Here is a 22295-nt window from a genome sequence, read left to right on the forward strand (position 1 = left end):
AACATCAACAGATACGAAGAAAGTAAATTGGAAAAAGAAAACACTACATGGCAAGCACCCGTATCATCTAACACAGCCACACATCGATCAAGACGCATCCAACACATGGCTAAGAAAAGGCAATATACACAGTGAGACGGAAGGATTCATGATTGCAATACAGGATCAAACAATAAACACCAGATATTACAGCAAGCATATTATTAAAGGTCCCAATACCACAACAGATAAATGCAGACTTTGCAAACAACAAATAGAAACAGTAGATCACATCACAAGCGGATGTACAATACTAGCAAATACAGAATACCCCAGAAGACATGACAGTGTAAAAAATAATACATCAAGAACTTGCCATACAACATAAACTAATAAAACAACATGTTCCCACATACAAATATGCACCACAAAATGTACTGGAGAATGATGAATACAAATTATACTGGAACAGAACCATTATAACAGATAAAAGAACACCACATAACAAACCTGACATCATACTCGCCAATAAAAAGAAGAAATTAACACCACTAATCGAAATATCCATACCCAATATAACAAATATACAGAGGAAAACAGGAGAAAAAATTGAAAAATACATCCAACTGGCTGAGGAAGTCAAAGACATGTGGCATCAGGATAAAGTTGACATCATACCAATTATACTATCAACTACAAGAGTCATACCACACAATATCCACCAGTACATCAACGCAATACAGCTACATCCAAACATATATATACAACTACAGAAATCTTTAATTATTGATACATGTTCAATTACCCGAAAGTTCCTAAATGCAATGTAACACATACCGTACAGTTAAAAGGAAGTCATGCTTGATCAAGGTCCGCGTCACTTTCCATTTTTAACCAGACATAACGTCTGAGACAGGAAAGAAAAAAAAATAATAATAATAATAATTTTGTGTGTGTCTCAATGGCTTTGTTCAAGTCTTTCTATTGGATGCCCACTCAGCGACTTGCATGTTTCTAACCTTCTCCAGTGACCAGTGAAAGGAGACCTAAAATGTAACGTGGAATCCAAAACTAGTGTTATTTCTGGTGACTCCTCAAATCATTCAGAGGTGAAGGCCAGTTTCAAACAAAGACTCGGGCATCCACAATCCAGCTGAGATTCAATCCTGCAACATCTTTCTTTCCAGGCACACAATTTGCTGCTAGCTCACAAGGCCCAGCATGTATGTAAGTAGTTCATCTACAGGTTTTGATGAGTGAGTTTGCAAGTATCAGAAGATGTCACACATTGCCGTATCTCTTGGTTGCATTATCTTAGAAGCTTAAATTATTACACCAAGGGACTGTAGATCTTCATACCTGACGAAAATTTCAACTTGATACCGCCACCCATTTCTGAGAAAAAAGGTTCTGAACTGTCGGACAGGCACACACATAACAGCAAAGTGATCGTACCAGGGTTCTGTTCTTACCATTTGCTTTACAGCACCCTAAAAAAGAGATTGATGTTTATGACAAATTTCATTGAGGAATAAATGTATTGGGAAGCAGTATTTAGTATCTCCAGTTCATCGAATAGGCCTGGGCAAGCTGTTCTCGAGTTCCTACTACAAATAATTTGTATTTATCAAACAATGGAAAATCCAGGGTGGAATGTAACGATATTCTGAGGAGAAAAGTTGCTACTCACCATATAGCCGAATGCTGAGCCACAGATAGGCACAACAGAGATTTTCACACTTAAAGCTTTCAGCTGATGGCTTTTTCTCTATGATACCCACACTCGCGCAAATGCAACTCTCACTCACTGACTGCTTCACAGCCTGTACCATATGGATCCTTCTCACCAACAACAGCTTTTCTGAATTGCACAGGTGGGAACTGTCCCTGCAATACATCCTACGTTCCCGTAACTCTCCTGTCCTCACCCATCCAGCCCCTTCCCTGCTCCCATTCCACCACTACACAGTCGTCATTCCCATCACCACACCCAGCCCCTTTTTATTTATTTTTACTTTTATTTATTTCTCTCCTTTTCCACTACTTCCCTTCCTCCCGCCCCCGCCCCCGCCCCCGCCTGCCGCCCAACCTGCAGCACTTCACTGTCTGCCATTCCCACCATACTAACCTTCCCCCTCTCCACGCCAGCCTCCTCCTTTCCCCCATCCAGTCACCACTCCCATCATGCACTGGTGCTGCTGCTCGCAGTGTGAAGTGTGAAAATCTTGTTGTGCCTATCTGTGACTCAGCATCTCCGCTATATGGTGACTATCAACTTTCCTTCTCAGAATATAATTTGTATTTACACGCATTTGTACTGCAGAAATGTTTGCTTGATGAGGTAACTCAAGAAATGAATCCATGTGACATTATAGAATGAAAGTGAAAGAGATAAGCCACCTTCTTTATTTTTGTATCATCTATATACTACAATACCCATGTTTCAAATAAAGATTTGTGTAGGTACTTCAGTGGTTATGTGGTATGCTCTTCCCAACTGAATTTATCAGCGAGTTCTAACACTCTAATGACCTTATTGTCCATGGGATGTTAAATCCTATATAGTTGATCTAAATGATTAATGGAAAATCTCATATAAGATGTGAAACAAATACTAACAAAGAGATAGAGGGGCTGGCCAGTACTTACCTCAGCTCAGTACAGCCGATAGATACACATAAAACAGAACTGAAAATTTACATTCCTAGCTTTCGGAACTTTGTTCCTTCATCAGGGAGGAGAGAGGGGAAAAAAAGGGAAGAACCATGCCTGCATCCTTGCTACCCTCCCTGTTTACCTTTCCCTGTTGCTTCATAACCTGGGTTGTGAGTAACTGAATCCACTTTCCCTTCTTCCCTTTTTTTCCCCTCTCTCCTCCCTGATGAAGGAACAAAGTTCCGAAAGCTAGGAATGTAAATTTTCAGTTCTGTTTTATGTGTATCTATCGGCTGTACTGAGCTGAGGTAAGTACTGGCCAGCCCCTCTATCTCTTTGTTAGTATTTGTTTCAAATCCTATATAGTTGTAGTCCCAAGAATTTCACTGTCAACCTCTTCCATCTGTATGTTTATTGTGTTTTATGTATATACTGGGAAGAAACCTCTTGCAAGTTGCGCACTGCATATAGTGGATTTGTCGAAGTTTAGTAAAAAATTATTGTTTTTAAAACCATTTATTAGTGCCTGTAATAATTTCAGTAACCACTTTTGCTAAATGAATGGACAGAGAACAACTTTCTGTCTTGGGAACACTCAGTACCCAGTTGCTGAGCACACTCAGCTGCACAACTCGAAGGAACCGAGAGCTCGCGACACCACATCAGTCATTTTGAGCTTCCTCCTCAGCGCTAGTTTTCTGGAATGCCAGAGATGGAAACTTGTGCTCAGATGTGTCGTTTCATCCTGCCACCATCTCAAATTAAACTTGGGTTAACACTCACTCCCCTATTTTGCCCCATGAAACATTCTTATTCTTTACGCAGTTACTTCTTTTACATTCTCCAACCTCGGATGATCTGCCCACCTTCCTCTTTCTCTCTATTTTGTATTTTTATAACTCGGACTACATTTAATTGCTCTCCATGTTTGCTTCTCACCCTGTCCCTTCTACCATCTTTGAACTGAAAGTGGTACTATTCTTACCAGTGAGGTACATAGAGGCACAAGGTACACGTGTCAATTCACGATAAGACTGTTGAGCAACAAGAATGATGCACTGTCAAAAGAGAGCACACATTCCAGGTTTCGAGAAGACACATTTTCATGTATGGTACAGATAACAGGTGCATCGGAGTTTTAGAGTGAAATGGCCTGGCAACTGGAAATGTACCTCCAAAGTTGAAGTATGTGGGACAGTAAGATTCTTATGGGAAAAACATGTAAATCGTACACAGATCCACTGTGAAATTCTGGCAGTATATGGTCCAAATGCAATGTCACATCAAAGCATAGTAAAATTGTGCCAACAATTTACCCAAAGCCAAACAGACACAGATGATGCCAATCGGGAACAGGCGACAGATTTGCAGCACTCGCATTGTCACTATTGTGGCCATTGCTCGGCAGCTGTGCATCTCAGTACACAGTGCTCATTCTGTCAGCCCAGATCATCTGCAGTATCTGAAATTGTGCTCACACTGGGTTCCGCGATCACCGACACCTGCACACACACACAGATTTTAAAGCTGACATGTATGAGGAAACTTATATTTTTAGTTTTAAAAGGGAACTGTAACTTCTCGCTTCTGCTATGCGAGCGTCATGCGAGCTGATGCGATATGGACTGATGAGCAATCCTGGTTGTAACTCATTTACAGGTTATAGGCGACATCAGCAGATTCAAAAAGAAAGAAGAATGATAGGAAGAAAAATAAGAGCAAATGGAAAAGTCAGTACAATGATGAAAATGGCACGACAAAGGATTAAAAATAAAACAATAGATCAAAACCAATTAATTGTAAATAATTATAATCAGAATCATTTTGATAAAGATTTAAATAAAAAAAATTGACACCACCTGGCAGTGTTTGAACCCACTTGCTGTTACACTGTAGACTGCGACTTTATCAGTGCGTTATGCAAGAGCTTCGGATGATGGTATATTTAAAAAAGTTCAGTTTTACACCATGTCGTATGACGTTTACCTACTGTAGGCCGATCTCTGTGACAAAAGGACTGGGCCCAGGATTTGGGATCCGAATACAAAATGGGAGGGGGGGGTGGGGGTGCAGACAAGGAATTGGAAAAGGCATGGCATTGAGCACTCTGACTGGAGGAGGACACCTCCAACAGATGAAGTGTCGACTATCAAGTAATTTTAATCAGACTATAGTAGCATCAGTTTTAAATGTTTCTATCACCAACATTTAGAATTTTCCAGAGTGAGATTTTCACTCTGGAGTGGAGTGTGTGGTGATACGAAACTTAATGGCAGATTAAAACTGTTGAAGGTGGGAGATAAGGTACTGGCAGAATTGTAGCTGTGTGGACAGGTTGTGAGTCATACTTGGGTAGCTCAGATGGTAGAGCACTTGCCCGCGAAAGGCAGAGGTCCTGAATTCGAGTCTCTGTCCGGCACACAGTTTTAATGTGCCAGGAAGTTTCATTTAGAATTCTGCCTTCTGAAGAGGAGCACTGACCAGTAGTCCCCCTACTTATACCCCCCGAGGAGATGACAAATGTCAAATTAGAGAGATTTGAGCATGCACGGAGGCTTTCCGGCAGTTGTTCTTCCCGCGAACCATACGCGACTGGAACAGGAAAGGGAGGTAATGACAGTGGCATGTAAAGTGCCCTCCGCCACACACCGTTGGGTGGCTTGCGGAGTATAAATGTAGATGTAAATGTAGTTCTTTGTCTTTGCAGTTTAACAATATTTTGAATTTTTCATGTAGCATTTGTGAGCAGCTGTCTAATATTTGGACCAGCCTCAGTTGTAACTGGCATTTCTGAGAAAGCTTTGTGTACTGGGCATCAACAGAACAGCATCTTGTGTACATACAATAGAACAGTATTATCTGTTTCTGCTGAAACACTGAAAACACCTTGACATAGTAACAAGCTTATTTAAGTTTGTACTAATATCTGAGTGTTTATAGCCTCTGATGACGTGTTTAGTGCTGAAGGAAGAAAAGTAAACAACCAAAGATAGATTAGGCAGAGAAGTTTCCTAACGACACAAATACCAGCCATGAAATTCTACATACCGTACTGCTCCCTGAACTGAATTCTAAGTGTCAAACATGCCGAACTGAGCTAGAGAGTAGTTTATGTATTACAGCCTTTTCTAACTTATTATTTTGTTGAAATGTCTTGTTTGTGCATATTTTACCCACCTAATATACTTACTTCTCTGTGGTATTGCCAAAATAACTAAACCACAGTGAATGTCTGTATGAAGCTAAAACTGCATCTCAGTGACTTCAGTAAGGAACTCCTATGGACTGTCCACTCTCTCTCACGTTTGGACACAGTTTTAACTTGTCTCGTTTCTAGGTTAAGAATATATCCCTGTTCACCCTACAGTCTGACCATGTAGGAACAAGTATACTTCATCAGTATTTAAAATCCATTACATGTAATTTCACGTGTAGTCTCCTGTGTATGTATGTTACAGTTCCTATGAATCCTTTTGTTCAGCTGGCATTCATCATTCACTCTCCTGAAAATCAAGTTTGTGTGTCAGTTGATCTTGACACTATTATCTGTGAATGTTTGAGTGATGTGTTCGATAATTGAAGGCTGTAAGACATTTGCAAAATAGTAATCAAAGTTAAGTTGTTTCTTCTGGGATTGTGGGGTAAGAGGGCGTGAGGCTCTTAATTGTAAGCTTCTGCCATATTTTTGATTCATTAAGCAAGAATAGTGCTATGAATTTGGTCCCTATTAGATGTATTTTATGTTTTCAACAATTTTTTATACCTATGATGAATTAGGAATCTACAGACAGTTGAATATGTTTATCATGTATTGTATTTCAACTTGTAATAGTAGTAGTAGTAGTAGTAGTAGTAACGATGATGATGATGATGATGATCTTTTCTGTTCTTGTTTCAGCATCTGTACTGAGAGACAACACTCTTTGCTGGTAATTTATTTCATTAGGCAGTCCAAGACCTCATTCAAATTCCTAATTTTTATAGAACTTGTTTTGGTCATATAGAGGATAAACTTGGTTTAGAGTTTTATTCATTAATTATGCATGATCACTAGAAATTACATTGTAGGACTGTGGTCCTTAATCACAGCTATGTGGCTTAAGTTGTTATATTTGCCACATTGTTCATTTTATTGAAGACTAGTTGTTGCATTTAATTGTAAATTCAATACTGGTAACTAATGCTGAGTTTCGTAAAGAATATTCATTAGTGTGTGTGTGTGTGTGTGTGTGTGTGTGTGTGTGTGTGTGTGTGTCTAATAGGGATAGGTACTTTTTGATATTTTAAGACTGTGCTGCTCATCATAATTTGCTGTGAAGAGGTCATCTTACTTCTATGATACTTAAAAACACATCCTCCTGTCCAAATATGTTGTTCCTACTGTCACACACATAAATGATCTGTGTTGTATTGTCTTCTCTTGACTGGCCGGAGAGATATAATTATATTTTCCCAAGTTCATTTTGCATGTACTCTCTTCACAGCCGTGTAGTTTATTATATGCATGCTGGATTTTTTTATTTTGTTATTAAGTATACTGTCTCCTGTTTCTTTTGGGAACAGTGTGTTTTATTAGAGGGAACTGTTACGGCAGATATTGGTCCATATTTTAATATAGGGTAGAGTATAAGTCATGAAGAGGAAAGTTAGAAGTACAGATAATATTGTTATATAAGTTATAAGGTGTGCCAGGATCAGGATGTAATTGTAAGGCAGCAATGTGTAACTGAGGTGCTAACATTAGACTGGACTAGTACAGTTACAACGAATGTTTCTTCAAATTCCGTGCCCCCCCCCCCCCCCCCTCCCAATCCATTCGTTCCATTTACAGACTTACTATAAAAGTACCACAATGTTGTTAGTGAGGAAAGAGTATTGTGACATAATGGACTGAAACAGAGAAGCAGGCCTCTCTCCAAGCTTCACTTGAAATGCTGTGCTCCACATGTATATTCTCAGAAGTTTCTTTCTCACTTTAAGGCCTTTGTCTCTTACTAACAGATTTCTTTAGCAAGAAATGCCTGTACTAATCTGTTCCTTAATATTTATGCATTGCTGGGATTACTTTCAGTTGGTGTTCTGTGCTCAGTAGACTGTTCATTCCACTTAATAGGTCCTGTAATTCTTCATTTATATCATTTCACCCTGAATCTTAATCCCACTTCAAAACTTTTCAGTTATTTCTTACATTGTTTCTTTGATGTTGAGAACACCCATTATTTCAATCCAAGCACTTCTGTCTTATTTTGAGGCAGGTACCAATGTCAACTGCAATTGGGCATTGAAATAATTCAATGTCAAGTGATGAAAATTTCTGCTAGATCAGGACTCCATCTCAGATTTCTCACTTCACCCAAGTGCAGTTGCGGCTGATGTTCGTATATCCCTCGAAATATTGTTATTTACAGCTGCTGTATCAAAAACGGAATATGTTTGACAGAGCAAACACCACACACATATACTACTTATTTCTTACTCTTCTGTTCTTTGACTCTAGCATTAATCAACTTCTCCTCATCTCAAAATTTTCTTTTTTGATAAAAATATAATGCCACGAATTCTATATGGATGCTCCTGTATTTTATATGAAAGTAAGTGAATCGGGCAGCACCAATTGCTTATTCTTGAAGGAACAGGATGCTTAAATTATGTGAAAAAATACTTCTAACTCCTCCATGTCTGTCTGAACTAGGGATAAATTACGACAGTGGCTCTCTCAAATAGTGAAGCAAATAAGAGGAAAACAACCAAAATCCGGCCACTGTGGTCTAGCGGTTCTAGGCGCTTCAGTCTGGAACCGTGCGACCGCTGCGGTTGCAGGTTTGAATCCTACCTTGGGCATGGATGTGTGTGATGTCCTTAGGTTAGGTTCCAGGGGACTGATGACCTCAGATGTTACGTCCCATATTGCTCAGAGCCATTTGAACCTTTTTTAAAAACAACCAAAACTCACTTGTGCTATACCCCACAGCTCCGTCGTGTTGGCAGCTCTTTCTACCTCCCTTTTTCACTCAGACAAAAGAAATTGTACAGGGTACTACATCATTCACACATTAAAGGTTGCTAATGTATTATTGGAGAGCTATTTACCAGTCATTATCTTCATGCAATTTGTAGATCTTGTATGGGTATTCTGGAAACTTGAACACTTTCAGTCCTTAAGAACTGGCAGTAGTCAAATTAAGAGGACATAAATTAAAGAGAGTCTGCTTATATTTTAGGTCTGGATAACATTGTTACACTTTCAAGATTCAGGTATACAAAATGTAAACTTTGCCTAGATTTCCATTTCACTCCATTGTGCCACATTCGTATGCAGTAACTGCCTCCCAGCACTTCTTTACACAGTGTTCCAAGTTGTTGTTCCATGAAAACCTAACAGTTATACCAATTTGAGGACCTCTATTTTTCATATAGGATGTAGATTAGAGAAGTAAAGAAAAATACATTTGTGTGTTAACAATAACAGTTAACAGACTAAAAGCCAGCACAATTACCTCATGGAAATTGAGATGGGATCATTCTGTGTGTCCTAACGTAATATTCGTTTAATGTCTTGCACAAAGCAAATCTTGTCATGTATAATTAGCACTTTGCCTTCGCAACAAGTACATATAATATCTAGTGCTATTCAGAAAAATTTGAAATTTGGTCTGGTGTTCATTTGCACATTCAGACCATCATGTTTTCGTGCCCTTGTCCTGACATACAACAGAAATAGCTGATTTCTTACTAAACTCATTTTAGTTCTTGAGTATCTACTCTATAATTATAAAAAGAGCACTGAAACTATTTCCTTTAGATGTAATAGAAATTTTACAGCTGAAAATTTCCAAAATAAATAGAAAAAATGCTGGCTTCTTATGCATGAATAAAATAGTCTTAACCTTTCAGACTTCTGTGATGGCAAACAAAAATTTAGTGATGTCTAGAGTTTGGGTGACTAACTAGAACTGTAGAATGTGGAAGGGGATAATGTAGGGAAAGAATATATACTAGGACAAATAAAATTATTAAATAATTAGCTTCTATTCAGTGTGACTAATTGTAAGCGTTTGTTATATTGTGTGTTAAAGTTGTTGAAATACTATATGTGACACTCCTCTTGCCCAGAAAAAGATAGTATATAAAATGTCATGTTGTTTTCCTGTTGTTTTTTGCAGCAGAAAATGCTACACCATTGTGGTTGTAGATATATTTATTTTAATTTTATTCTTTTTATGTACCACAGCCAAATTATTATAGACCTGCATGTGTGCTAGTCGAATAACAGAGTTTACATTTATATTTTTAGATTTGATTTTTAATTCTTATTGTTTTGCTTCCAATGTTATATTTATTTTCAGTTACATATTTAATGATTTTGTTTTCTTTTTCACTGCTAAAGGAATTAACTTAGTTTTATTTTATAAGGCTGTTTTGTTTTTATTATAGGCTTAATTATACTGTTACCAAGAATCTCCTTAGTAATAGAACTTTGTAACTGTAGTTTTTCTGTTAAAGAAAAAGCTGTATTCTCAGAGAGCATAAGATAAAGAAAAAGCTGTATTCTCAGAGAGCATAAGATACATGAAAGTGAACAGTAGAGCACAAAAAAACAAACCAATTCAGTTAATCTTTAAGAACATCCAAGATGAGACCTTATTTTGTCCATATTTTATGCAACCTACAGTTTTGACTCAAATATTTAAATTGATCATAACTAATGTTCTTATGTACTTGGCATAAACAAGAGCCCTGTTATTCATGCAATTGTGTGTGCCATAAACTTACAACTTTTGTTTCCATAGGCAAAGTGTACATGCTTATTACTGTCGCGTGTGCAGAAATTGTTATGTTTATAATTTATTTATTCTCAGTTTACAGAATATTATGTATGCTATATATGCACCTAAGAAGGTTTTTAGTGTGGTTTTGAATGTCTCTAAACTCTCCTGTTTTGCTGTGTTATTTGTATTTGATACAATTCTTTAACAAGTGGATAAGTCTGATTTGTTTACCAAAGCTGTTTGCTTAATACTTCAGCACAACCTGCTTTGATTTAGAGGGCAGCTGATACATGTTTTCTTCTTATGAGGGAAGCCCCTTAAGTATACAAATTAGGTTGATAACATTAAGTCAGCTAGCAAAGATTTGTCACAGTGTTTGTGCTGTATAGGAAATAATGCTTCGCTTCAAAGTTTTGACTGTTCTGAATATTTTTACTGTGTTTGAGTCGAGCCATATTTTATGCTGCAACACTACACATAAATAACAAAATTGAGTACATCTGATATCAAAAGCATACCTGAAGACAGCTGGCAGATTGGGAATCTTGCAAATGGTGGTAAAGAAGCACATCAAACACTGTTGCTGAAATGTTTATATTGGAACATCAGTTGGAGTACCTGTTACACTAGCAGTTAACAAACGTTTCTAACTGGATTGTATGTTGTTCAGATTTTGAGGTATTATTTATTTTTTTAATAGATAGAGTCAGTGTGTATTTTGATGGAAATACTGCCGATGCCTTCATGTGATAAACCACATTTTATTGTTGTCATGTGTGTCAATTACAATAAATGGATCCATTTAAAGTGTTGTTTAAGTGGAAACTGTAAGTTAGTGCTGAAGAAATTTAATGCAGTTAAATGATCTAAATTAATAACATTGGCTTAGTAGTTTGCATTAGAACCAAAGATAATTGTGTTTAACAATTAATGACTTGAAATTTTTAATTAACTGACTGTTCAAATTACTATTTATCAAAACTTAAAAATCCCTTGCTGTTTGCAGTGTTTTCCCACATTTAGAAACAGGTGGTAAAAGAATGATGGTTGTGCAGTAACACTGCCTGTCAGGAGGGCTTAATTAGCATGTTAGTACAGGTACCTTAGGACCATGGGAATGGGCTAAAAGACTATTTTGGATGTTGGCACAATAAATGTTGTATATTCTGCCAAAATAATTCGAAATTCCCTATCTCTGTTAAATGCAGCCCCTCACCTCTCTTTTCCCTGCCCTCTCACCTCCATCCCTTCCAGTCTATTTTTCTGTCATCACAAAATTACATGACTTGCTTATTTTGTGGTTTATTGCAGTTTTCTTTCTCTTTTTCTGCTGAAGAGATTACAGTTTGTATTCAGTTTGAAATGTTTTGATACTTTGGTTTTATTCATGTTTGTTTGTTCTGTTGTGAAGCATATTCACAGAATGTTGCCAGGCAAATGTAATATATTACATTGAGATATCAGTGACAGCTAGAAATACGTGCATTACCTAAATGAAAGATACATATGTCTCCTGAGGCCAAGCGTATCATCTTAATTTAGAGTGTGCTAACAAATTATATCTAATGTAGAACAGAACACAGTTGTAGGCCTTATATTTGATGGCATATAACTAGAACTATTCTATACAAAAATAGACCTTACCACTTATATCTTCCATCCTCAGCTTGCCAACAGTATAGTTAATTATAGCAACCATTTACACAAACTGTGTTGATAAAATTATGGTTTTAAATTTGTGACTGACTTGCTTTCGTAGGTAAATGTTGTTACTTGCTTCTTAGGATCTGTACTGCAAGTTTATGAATCTAGGTTATGTGGTGCTTTGTTTCAGTGGTTTATTAAACCCTGTCTATTGACTGCATAAGAGTACAAGAAACTGAAATGTAATGGAAATTAAGCAACCAGAGAAAATTCTTAAAAAGAATCCAAGTTTTACATTACACAAGAATATTACTTCCAGGCTACAAATCAATTAGGGAATCTTATATATTTGAAATTAATTCAGTTCTGTGGAAAAATGATATCCTTTTATTAAGATATTGAGAAATTAGACACACTGAAAAGGCTCTAGTCCCATGAAATTCTTGAACAGCGCAAAAGAGTGACAATGTATGGGAAGATGAAGGCTCTACTTCTAAGGAAATAGAAGAAATATTACCGGAATGACTTGTCATGTTTAATTCAGCAAGGATAGTGGACTGTGTAAGAAGAATTTGCTATGTCTGAAGTGTTACAACTAGAAAACAAAATGGTCTTTCTTTTCAGTAAATATTTTCTGATATTATCTTTTGCTGTACTTGTTTCTTAAAGACTTAAGAACTCTCAAGTTCTGTTTTCTATTTTACTTTCTACTATTTCTGTTAATGCTCGCATCAAAGTGCACTAAATTCCTTCTTAATTATTATGTAACACAGCTAATGGTCTGTCTCTAATGTTTCCATTTTCAGTAGTCCATTAAAGTCTAAATTTAAATTCCATTTTTAAAGCTAAATTAACACTATTTGTGAAAAATAAGTGACAACATTACATGATTGAACAGTCAGTAGTGTCAGTTATTTATGAATTTTATACAGTTATATGTACATTGCAGTTTCATTTTGCAACTTGCGTTACACATTGGTTAAAAATTAAGATAACATTTGTGTGATTGATGTTAATATTTTTACAATAATGGGAAAAGAATTTTTTTAACGAGAGCATACCAACATTCACATACGGAATTCAGGGAAATTTGAAATCAGGCTGGGGGTCTGTGGAATTCTATCAGCCTGTCTACGAATATAAGACTGATATCTTTTTCCGCCTGTTGTCAGAAATATAGTTTGTGAGTTTTAATGCAAACTGCTAACTTTGTGTGGCCTAATTTTTGTTTATCAGAATACAAATAAATTGTGCAAAGGAAGTAAGACACTGAACATAATCAAACTTTGATTTTGATATATAGTACCACAATTAAGACTTTGAGCCAACCTTCTTTTTCAGTTTAAGGCTTCTTTTATTTCATGCAGAACTATGACAAGACTGATGAAAATATTCCTGTGAACCAATTTCTTTAAACTACATTTATGAACTACAATATGAATTATAACATTAAATGCTTATTTATACTGTTGCCTTTTGAAAATAAATATATTTGAGACAGTTTATTATTCAAATTGTTTTTGTTGTTCCTTTTTCAAAATTAGCTTTGCTTCATTTTATCAATAGCCATCGTTATGATGCCTGCTATTTCAGGAATATTGCTTTGCCTATAAATATGTAAAGCGCCAACTATTTCTTTGTTCAGCAACTTAATTTTAATTCTACCCTGCGAGTAATGTTCTCTCAGGAATTACACACACATGCTGTCAAAGAGTTAACTCGTCTTTCTTGGACAATTGTTGCAGTTGATTCTAATGGCCAAAACAACTCATCATCATAGCATGAATTATACGTGTCTTTTGGAAACAAGAAGTGTGTTACTTGTTTTCATCAGAAATATGTCTGTTGGATGTGCTGTATTAATAAGGAAACTAATGTTTGTGCCCTTAGCACTAATGTTCATATTCACAGGCAACAACTAAACATTTGAAGTAATATTGTGCTTGTGATTAAGTGACTGGTCATGTTAAGGTGGAAGCAAATTTGTGAACAACTGAGACTTAATTTGTACATAGACAAAAATTATTGTGCTTTTTTAATGTACTGTGTGATTTTTACAAGTCATGTTATTGATTTTTGTCTTGTGGTTTTTTTTTTTTTTTTTTTTTTTTTTTTTTTTTTTTTTTTTTTTTTTTTTTACATAAAATTTGTAAAAAAAAAAAGGAAATTTAAAAATAAAGTTGGTTGTATACATGTAAGCGAACAGGCAGGGAACTGAACTGTCTGTCCAAATATTCAGTTAAATTGTCAGATACTCAGAGATGCCTAACCAATACTTACCTTCATGATTTAAAACTCCCAGTACTGGTTATAACACAAGAATAAATCTCAGTTGTTGTAATAGTAGGCTTCTTCAGGGAAGAAAGAGGAATTAAATGGAAGGGCGAAGGAGAGGGGAACATCAATCAAAAACTGCTGAACCTCCCTCAACAGATTTCTTCTTTCTTCCCTGAAGGAGTTGTGTATTCTCCCAAAATCCAGAAATACTATGTTCTACTCTTCTGCATTGCTGTGAGTTTTACTAGGAAGTCCTGGGCAACATTGCTATCCCTCTGTGGCTTTAACGAGGTCCTGAATTGAAATATCATTTTTATACAAATTACCAGCTGAATTGTGTTATAGAATATTGTAAATCTAGCATGAAACTGTCTTAATATTTTAAGGGCTCAGCATGTCGGCAATTAAGATTTCAAAGATACTACTAAGTTTAGCAGAAGATTTAGCGTAGATAGTGAAGGAAATGTATTTGTCGATATCAGTGTTCAGTGCAGTAATAAATACATCATTTCCTGAAGCATTGTCTGGCAGATACGTCTAAAAGAATTGAAGTACGATATGTGGCAGTTGCTGAAAGTGATTGGGGTACTGTGTCCATTAGTTCATACAGATGTGGTTATTGTACAGCAGGGATTTGCTCAGTTATCAAAGCACATTGTTCCAGATGTTTTCATAATTAATTCTGTAGGGAACCCTCAACTGTATCACCTTGTCATAATCTCATCATCAGCACATACCTTCTCCATCCACTTGTTGTGCTTCATGCCATGCTTTCGATAATGTACAGTTTTCTACTAATTGAAGATTATTTGACTGCTGCTTCCATCATTGACACGCTAACTACACCACTTGTTACTTTTCACATGGCACTTCAGTGTTGCCGCACCAGATGGCAGGTGTGCTTCAAGTAAGGCATGCACAATAAGCAGCAGGCTGCTTACATGGCCGGAACACAGTTTCACCCACTGCAGACAGCAGCAATTAAATGGACTGCCAGTTGTGTCTGACAGTGGATTAAGTCTGTCTGTCTGCACTACCCAAAAATTGCAAGTGAACTGATGTTTCGTTGTGATACCTTGGCAATGTCTCTCTCACACACTTCCAGTTAGTGTGGTATGGGTTTTTGTGAGAAATTTTTCTTCACCTAATCTGCTTACAATGTGATAATTTTCTGTAATGTCTGTGTTTGAAAATGTTCTGGTTCATGACTGTGAACAGTTATTATTTTCGGTGATGATGTACTCTTTGCTTTTCACTGAACTTGTGCTCTTTGTCACTAATTTCAATTCCTGCCCAGAAATATGCAGTACCAGATAGTTGTATATAGGGCTCTACAATCAGCATTGTTACATTACTTACAAGGGAACATTTTTGTTCACTCCAGATATTCATACTCAAAATTGAACTCATTGTATGGATTTGAATGTGTGGAAATCAGAGACAACAGGCATGCATCTGTCAGTTAAGATTGTTGCTCAAATGGGATAATATTAATGGGTATGTAATAAACAGTTTCCGCATGTGATTTTCGAAATAAGCCTGAAAAGTGTGTAAAGTTCTAGGTTACAGTTATTTTAGAGTGTTCCATTGGATATGACAGACGAGTACAGGCTGTTGACATCAGCATACATTTCTTTTTTCACTTTCCTTCAGTAAAAGATGGTAAAAGGTACTATTTAACATGTCTCTGAAGGAACTCTACAGCACCTTATCAGTTTTCTCGTTCTCTGTTGATGGTAGGCACTCGTTTGATCATTCAAAACTGACTCTCATTTTAGGAAGATTATCTGTTACATTGTGTTCACTTATTTATGTCTAGTACAATAAGTTTCAGTGATGCTGTCTGTATAAAAAACAATACAGGATTCCTCGCTCAATAAAATTTAATACTTTTGTTAAATTAAGATGCTGACTTGCCGCATGCATAGTGATGGATGTTTCACGGCCACTGTGTCAGGTGTGAAATTCTGCTGTGCCCACATAGTGCCTGGCAGCAGCCCTATAGCTTTCAGTGTGTTAATACAGCTGTATTGTGAGCCAGTTCTTTATCTTCATTATATGGAGGACCCTCAAACTTTCACTTATATCTGTTACCAACAAATCTTAGGATATTGGACAGACTGTTGGTCATCTAAAATGTTAATTTTCATATGTGGCTCTTTCTGAAGATATTGCTACCATCCCTGTGAGCTATGAGGAAGAAAATAGTTGAACTGTTCCCAGTTGTGTAGTAAATCAATAGCTGTCCTTTGTTTGAAGTACTGCTGCCAACCTGGACACTATGCATCTGATTTTTACTTTGGCTGATCACATTGTTACAGTGGAACTTTTTTTGCATAAAAATATAATGTACAGAGAGAAGAAAAAGCATGAATATTCTGAGTGTAGCTTAGTTGAAAGATAGGTGGTTTGTAAGGTCATCTTTACTAGTCCAGGCTATAGAAATCAGAAACAAAAGGTCAATTATTATTGTTGTTGCAAGACTCAGTACATTGAAACACCTCATGTGAATCTCTCCCTGTGTTTGAATATTTGGTCAGGTAAAAATGTTCCCCTGTTAACATTGTTAAAAGAGCAGTCACACACGAGTTATGTGCTCGATGGGTTAAGGTAGAAAGAGTCCTGCTATCAAGTGTCTTGTGTAATTTTCCAAATAATATGTAAAATAACTTGATTGTGTGTGCCTAGTGATACAGACAGTGCTATGTGTGTGTCCAACTTGGCAGAGAGTTACGGAGTCAAACAGAGCACAATTTTGTGTATACTGAGATTCAGTCCATGGAAATTGCCTGAAATTATTCTTATGCTAAATGAAACATAATGCAAATGTTGTTGTAATTTGTGTTCACATGTATTTTCTTTTTTCTGTCATCCCATACACTTAGATATACGCCTTAGTTATTTGGTTACTATTAGTTTTGCACATCTTTCGTTGAATTGGTTAGACAAAATATGCGATTTTTGGTGTTTGGAATATTATTGCATGTAAATATTGCTCAATTTATTTACATTGTGGCCTAGATATTGAAGCTGGTGATAACAGCACAAACTCTCATTACGGACTGGATATTGTTATCAGCTTCAATTTTTTTAAGCTGGAGTGAGCTAATGTAGCAAAAGAGGTTTTTCTTCAATTGTTTTACAGTGGCCATTGACTTGGGTGGTTGAATTTAAATAACTGCAACGTAACACCAACTTACATGAGTCAGTGGATACTTCTTACCTGTAATCTGGAGCACTTCTTCCATAGTCAGTAATCTTCTCACAGTTCCAATCTTAGCAACTTATCTGAGTCACTGAGTGGAAAAAGAATTAACATGAAAACACACTTGACAAGACATACTCAAATATTATTCTAACTGTTACAAATATGAGAAACAAGTACAATCCTCACCACTGTATACGAAAGAAAAACAAGACATAAAAATGTGTCCTTATTAATTTACTGAATACTCACTGTTGTTGTTGTCTTTCAAAATTGTGATGTTTTGTGTGAATGTTCCTCACTGTTTTACGTATTTTTTTCCATGCAGCTAACTGCATTTCTGTAAGTCAGAAATAAAAGTTAAACATGTTAAATAAAAGTTTGTCTACAGAAAGCTTCCTGGTCTTTGATTTTGTTTTTGTATCTAGACATTGCCCTATAATAAATACAGTTCATTTTAAATCCTCCAAACAGTTGCTTATCTCCACAACTAGACCCGGCTGGTAGCCGCATGCGTTAACGTGACAGCTTCCTGGATGGAGAAGTGCACCAGCCCTTGATCAAATCCACCCAGTGTATTAAGGACAAGGCGTCGGTGTGCAGGCCAACCTGCATGTGTTTCTTTTAGGTGATTTTTCCACATCCCATCCCATTAGGTGAATACTGGGCTGGTTCTCATGTTTTGTTGAAAATACAGCTATGCAAACATTTAGAACTCTTCTGACACTTGCAGACAGAATTTAATCTATATGCAGAGAGATTTGGTACACTGCTGCTGTACTGCGAGGGGGGGGGGGGGGGGGGGGGCTGAAGACGTTAGCTGTTTGGTCTCCTTAAACACCCAGTCAGCATTTCCACAATGGGGACAGTTATCTGGCATACTGTTTTACATGTATCTTCCTTTTTTATTGGTGTAGAGGCAACTGTAAATGTCAACTTTTTCATTACATTCGCCTACCCCTAAAAATTTATTAAGTAGAAGTGTTGTCAAATGTTTGTAAGGAAGGTAGAAAAGGGTTTAACGTTCCCTTGACAAGGTCACTTGAGACTGATCTAGAGCTCAGATTGTTTGCTTTTAAGGATGGGTGCAAGGATACACTTGCAGAGCAATTATCTCATCATTTGCCTAGAACAATAAATCGTGGAAAATGTAAAATTTAATGTTTTCAGACGCTGATCTGAACCATCATCATCATTCTGGATTAGAGTCCAGAGTGCTGATCAAATGTCTTCAAAGCATTTTATTGCTTGTGCTATGCTCATCGACATGAGCAAAGCATTTGACACTGTTTCATATATCATAATGTCTACATTTGTATATTATGGTGTCAAGAACAATGAACTATCATTAAGCAATTCATAAGTACTAGATAGTAAACTAGATTAAGACAATACTAGATTAAGTGCTAGAATTGTTTTAAATATTCTAGTGTAAAGCTGTATAATCAATTATCTCTGACAATTACTTTTAGAAGTGCCTACAAAACATATTAATCAACAATGTTTTTTTATGAACAACAGCAACTCTATAATATGCTAGCCTAAATCCGACATGTAATTTTTAACGCAAAATATTATGGTATACTAGCACGAAAATCCATATAAATGCAACAAACCACATGCACCATTGTGAAATTTTTAAGTGAGAATGAAAGTGTGTGCCAGACCGGGATTCAAACACCAGACAATTGTCTTTTGTAAGCAATGTTCTGAGCAGAGAGATGGTCATCCCTTGATGGCGAAGATGATACAAACGATAACAGCAAAAATAATAATAGTCAACATGAAATTCTCTTAATTTTTTTAGTCGAATTTTTTTCACAAATTGCAACATCATCTAATCTAAATACCAGTTTTCATAGATTTAGCTCTTAAATATGTTTTAATGTAACAAAATATTTTCATCCCCTATTTCACCCCCCTTAGGGCTTGAATTTCCAACAAGGAAAAAAGCTTTTGTAAGGAAATACTGCCATAAAAATTTTCATTCCCTATTGTACTCCCATAGGCGCTGAATTTCCTGAAACACTACATATTTTTTTATTTCTAGTTGAGAAGTCAAAGGCAAATTTTCTTAGATTTAGCTATAACAATGTTATCGAGCCGTAACAAAATATTTTCATAATATTTCATAATAATTTTCATACCCTATTTCACCCCTTAGCAATTGAATTTCCAAAGATACTGAAACACATACTTTTTATTTGTAACCAAAAAGTCAAATACAAACTTCCATAGATCTAGCTTTAAAGATGCTTTCGTAGTACTTTAACAATGATTTGTTTTCAGAATAACTTTCACCCACTATTTCGCCCCTCCAGGGGTTAAATTTCCAAAAAATGCTGAAATACATATTTATTTATATCTGACTGAGAAACCAAATACCAATTTTCGTGGTTCTTGCTCCAAAATTGCCTTAATTGCAACATATTGTCAAAAACTGTTCAGCCCCTATTTCACCCCTTCAGAGGTGTAATTTTGAAAAATACCTTCTGAAACAATGCCTACAGAATAAGATGCACGCCCCTTTCAAATTGCAAGTCCTTAGTGGTTTGAGCTGGACAATGATGAGTCAGTCAGTCAGGATATTTCCCTTAGATTAGTGATAAGTGTTTTTGAAACTTACTGGCAGATTAAAACTTTGTGCCAGACCGGGGCTCTAATCTGGGATGTTTGCCTTTTGCAGGCAAGTGCTCTACCGAGTCTCCACTTCCACCAGTACCTAGTCCTTCCTTCCAGAAGTTCTAGTTGTGCAAGTTTCACATGAGAACATGGGTGAAGTTCAGAAAGTAGGGGATGAGGTACTTGCATAAGCAGAGCTTCTAAAATCCCAGATTTTAGACATAAAATTCTTTAGTTCCAGCCTGACAGATTATTCTGTCATCTCCTTTGTGCAGGAATAGTAACACTGTATAAGTTATCCCGCATTTCTGTTGCATAATTGCTGGCTGAACAAAACAATGATACTTACTCCAAGTATACTCTTTTTACAGTTTTCTTGCCAAAGAATGTACAAGAAAGCCCAACTTTAAGTTGTCTCAAATGGTTACTCTCAGAAGTTTGACTGTCGATTCCTTACTGTTTGATTCCCACACCTGTGAACTTTTTGTGTCTTCTTTTATGTTAAATTTCACAATTAATATTTGATTTGTTTTTACTTACACAGAGCTAACTTTCATTAAAAATAATTTATTTACTGCACTGTTTTGTCTGATCCCTAATTCACCATAAGCTTTGTTTGAAAAGAATCCATGTTTTTTGTGCATTTATTTCACCTGGCAAAACTTATGCCCCTCAGGTTCTCTCTCACATCTAACCAGGCTTCTTCATTAAGTAAACATTAAAAGTAGAATGGTACACATGCAATATAATGATGATGATAATAAAAGTACAGCAAACCAAGAATCCGTACCAGAAAGCTTCACTCCAGTGTCAGAGTGACAGCCCAAGCAAGAAAATATTTTTGAGGAAAATCAAATGCAAAACAGTTAATGAAATGACCTGGTCTTGGCTGACAGAGGGAACCGTAACGAGAGAAATTGGACTGATTTTTTGCTGCACAGGCAAAAGTCATCAAAGCCAGAATCAAGTAATCAGCAGAAAATACCAACTGCAGATTTGCAAAGAAGTTGAGTAAACAATTGACTATCTTGGTCTGTTGCCAAAAGATCGCTCAGACTGATTACAGGCAGAGGCACAATGGTGTGCCATTAATGATCCACTGGAACTTACGCCAAAATTACCACACGCCCGTGCCAAAGAACTGTTAGGACTACAAGCCAGAAAAAGTTGTTGCAAACGAACATACCAAATTACTGTGGGTCCCGAGAGGTTCTCAGCACAATGGAAGCAATTCCACGAGATCTTAGTGGGCACTTGAGAACCATAGTCATTGATGAAATGTCCATGTTCAAATACAAAAAGCCACTTTACTGAGATCCGCCAATATGTCTTGTAGTCCTAGAAACTTGTGCTCTATCTCACTAGTGACAAAATGTGAAATACAGCTCAGTGAGCACATTTGTCATGTTTACTGTTGTAATTATGTCAATATATATTGAATACGTGAAATGGAAGAAATGTCTGTCTTATTAACTAACATTAAGCAGTTTCCCCCATTATGTTCTTGTCAAATATAAGTAATCAGGGTTACCACAGGTTCTGGAAATCAGGGAATCTCAAACTTGTCAAGGAAATCGGAAATCTGAAAAAAAAAAAACAACTGGAAAAAATCTCATTTTTGTCTCAATAGGTGAAACGGTTTGTTCGCTGAGGTGTCATGCATTGTCATTGGCTGGGTGCAGCTAAGTATGTGTGCCACTTCCCTACTCCCCCATTACTACTGCTTCTCTCCTTCCTATCAGTCCCCTCAGCTTGCAGTCAATGCTGCCACCTCTTCTTGCCACTAGCCTAGCAGCTGCTGACAGGAGGCAGGGAGGCATGAGGAGTGGTTTGTTTGGATCTGATTCTCAGAGACCGTAGCTGCAGCGGTCATGTGTGCATGAGTTGTGTCTGAGTGATGCGAATCTGCATGTGCTTTCATTTTCTGACTAAAGCTATGGCTGAAAATTTAGTTGTGAGAGTGTAATTGTCTTCTCTACATGCCTGTCTGTGGCTCAGCAATCATCTTTATGGTGAGTTGACACCTATCCCCATTATTATTGATTCTCAGTGTATTTTAACAAGTTAGCTGTTGCGTGGATAAATCACCGTGGTCTCATTTCATCAACATGTTGTCTGTGGCTCATGAATAGCTGACCACACCA

General features: G+C 36.7%; 1 protein-coding gene across 1 annotated transcript in view; it reads left to right on the forward strand.

The window, feature by feature from the left end:
• LOC124718807 overlaps window positions 1-7396 on the forward strand; it is a 113370-nt gene extending 105974 nt beyond the window's left edge. The window contains exon 13 of the mRNA XM_047244421.1: window positions 6533-7396. The gene's annotated coding sequence lies outside the window, so the exon portion shown is untranslated. The remainder of the gene's footprint in view (window positions 1-6532) is intronic.
• The last annotated feature ends 14899 nt before the right edge of the window (window positions 7397-22295 follow it).

The sequence above is a fragment of the Schistocerca piceifrons genome, chromosome 10 (genome assembly GCF_021461385.2).
Source record: "Schistocerca piceifrons isolate TAMUIC-IGC-003096 chromosome 10, iqSchPice1.1, whole genome shotgun sequence".
Lineage (NCBI taxonomy): Eukaryota > Metazoa > Arthropoda > Insecta > Orthoptera > Acrididae > Schistocerca > Schistocerca piceifrons.